The following is a 2,992-nucleotide window of genomic DNA, read 5'->3' as shown; positions in this document are numbered from 1 at the left end:
ATCTGAAGGACTAATTTATTAGCACGGACAATGCTTCAAATTGATTGAAAATGGAAAATGGCAAGGGCATAAAAATAGTGTTTATATTGAAGGCTACAAGAAAGAAACTTCTAAAGAAGAAGAATAATTCAAGGAAGCACCGGCATTCATTCTCATATGGATAAGACACATTGGGAATATGCTTTGAGTGCCAGTGACACATATTCCTTCTTGAAGAATTTTATCAACGCTTACTAGAACAATGCTATTTGGCGACAGGTCCTTCAGAGTATAAAACCATACGTCCTGCAGAACAATAACACATCAGGTAATCAGGTGACAGATAAAACCAGTTCAATGAAATATAAATAGTTGTTTATGATTTGAAGTTTGAGAGACCAAAGAAAGTTGCTATTGGTATAATACCAGACTGTACTCCTTTACAAATGCAAATATCTAAAACTAAATTTCTAAACAAAATTAAATCTTATTCGTCTAAGATAACTGTGTTAGATGCACAGAAGCCTTAGAAAATGAGCTTAGCATATTACTTTTCAATCATCTTGTGGAGTCCAAGTTTCTTCAGAATCACCTTATTCAGTAACAACACATAGCATGACTGGTTGTTTTATCATTGCCTAACACATCACTTTTACTAGCTCTTGATCTTTTTAGAAAAACTACTTTTGATAACTACAAATGTGTGGTTTTGAATTGCTACTCTCTACTTCTGTGGACTACTTACGAATTCTGTATATTCCTGGTTTCAAGTTTTGATTTCCAGCTTAGACATCGTTTACATACTTGAGCTTATTGGTGTCGAACCTTATATCAGTTTGTAATATATCCTAACCAATTCTGAATGATGAATAGACTCAAAGAACGATCTCAAGAATAAAGATGTAAATTAAATGAAGAAAAGGAAACCCCTGCTATTGACTTTATTGCCTAATGCCTATCCCAAATTTGCTTGGAAATAAAAGGATTTGTTATTGTTGTTGTTAAAACTTCATTGCCTTTCTTAGCTTCTTTGTCCATCATGGTTAATTAATGGGAAAGGGCAAATTTGCATAACAAAAAGGCACCATACAATGAGATTTGAGATCCAATGTCCAGCCATAACAAAAAGGCACCATACTGATTAGGCCAATAAAATTTGCATCCAGTTAAAGCTGTTACCCTTGATTGCTAGGGATGAGATCTACTGTCATTGTAATGAAAATGGCAAGTGAAGTGTTTTAGCACTTACCAGCCAAGTAACAAACATTGCAACTCCATTGACAATGTATGCTTTGGAATTTTTCTTTCCAGCAACATCAAGGAACCTTGATGAAACAGAGGTAGACAGAGGTAGAACAGCAGCTTAGATGGATTCAAAGATGACAACATCCAACCAACATTTTGTGTGACCTGCTAATTTATTCACTTACCATCGTAGGTTGGTTGTTCCTGGGGTGGTAGTCTCAGAGATGAGAAACATGTATGCTTATAACTGTCCTTCCCCAGAAAGCATCGCATATACAACACAAACAAGGCACAGAATGTGGTGGAAAACCTGACAAAGGACACCAGGAGTAAATGTTGCAAGCAGATAATGAAGTTTATAGGGGGCAAATGAGAGCAATATGTCTAGGTTAAAACGAGAGAGGAGAGGGGGCGGATAGGCTATGATGTAGCATGTTTACTTACATACTCCATACCACCAAGAGAAGGGTAGAACCAAAATATCATCGCAAGTTCTGCAATGAAGTACCCAACAGAGACCTGGTAAAAAGGAGAACTGAGACATATGAGGCCAGGGAACATAAAATATACTCCCTCTGGTCACAAATACTTGACACATTTGACTTTGCATGGTCTTCAATGCATATCTTTGAACAGTAATTTCTTCTAGATTATATATTTCTTAAAATCTTTCAAACATAAGAGATTTTGCGAGTATTTTGAAAACAAATCGACACATATAACTTACACATGCTTCCAAACTAAATAATGTAATAGTTATTAATGTTTGTAGTTTTTAAGGTTTGACCAAGTCTTGTCCTAAACGATAAGTTTTGGTGACCAGATGGAGTATATGTCAACAGAAAACCTGCCTGCAAGAACAGTGACAACAAATAGCATACCCCCAATGCTAAATTGGAGACGTGTGAACTCTGAAATGTTACTGGACTGGACCATCCAGCTGATCAGAGAACAAACCTGATAAGATGACTAGGTATACTGACATCATTGTAATGAATATTGCATGGACAGTGGACATTCCTCTGGAACAGAAAAGGATTAGACCAAGTATCATCAGAAACTTATAGATAACCTGCTGGATAAATTGCAGTGCTAATCTAACCTGTTGTTCCATTCAATCTTTTTCATCTTTGTAAGAGAGGCATAACCTTTTAAGTAGACAGAACTGATTATGTGTGTGAAGTCATAGGATTGAAGTAGTAAGAACAAACAATAATCAAGATATTAGATGGGGCTTTAGTATGTTATACGAGGCTACAGGTCATCTGAAATTTTTCTTGATGAATGTATCATCAGCATATTCAATTTCTGAAACTATGCCTGGTATTAACATCATACTGTTGAGACACGTGAGTTATTTCAACTCTCAGTGATTCTGTTCACTCGTAGTTATAAAACAACCCTACAGCTAGCGTTATGCAACTGAGTCATCTCTTAGCTTAGCTGTGCCACTTGGTTGAGCCTTAGAAAAGATCCTATAGTTCAAATTCCTTTTGTTTTTGAAATGTGGTCCACATTTGCCTTAAGTTGCATCCACTTTCCATGTACTTTGTTTTCCCTTATAATGCAAAATATGCAATTACCATTCATATACTAGGTAATGAACAATGTACTGTTATGTTCAAACGCTTTTTTCAAAGAATTATTTTACATTGGGTGTTAGTTCAAAAATGTCATTCGTCTTTTCAAAATGTTTCTCATTTATGCACAGCTTAGAACACATTGAGCTAAATTCAAGAAAATAGCTTAACTCCGAGTTTTTAATACT

At 35.6% G+C, this 2,992-nt stretch overlaps 1 pseudogene; it reads right to left on the bottom strand.

Annotated features, from left to right (window-relative positions):
- On the bottom strand, positions 1-2,352 carry LOC136523163 (uncharacterized; annotated as a pseudogene).
- Between the last annotated feature and the right edge of the window lie 640 nt (positions 2,353-2,992).

This window comes from Miscanthus floridulus, chromosome 18 (genome assembly GCF_019320115.1).
Source record: "Miscanthus floridulus cultivar M001 chromosome 18, ASM1932011v1, whole genome shotgun sequence".
Classification (NCBI taxonomy): domain Eukaryota; kingdom Viridiplantae; phylum Streptophyta; class Magnoliopsida; order Poales; family Poaceae; genus Miscanthus; species Miscanthus floridulus.
Note: the sequence above shows the minus strand (reverse complement) of the source record. Positions and strands in the feature narration are given on the sequence as shown.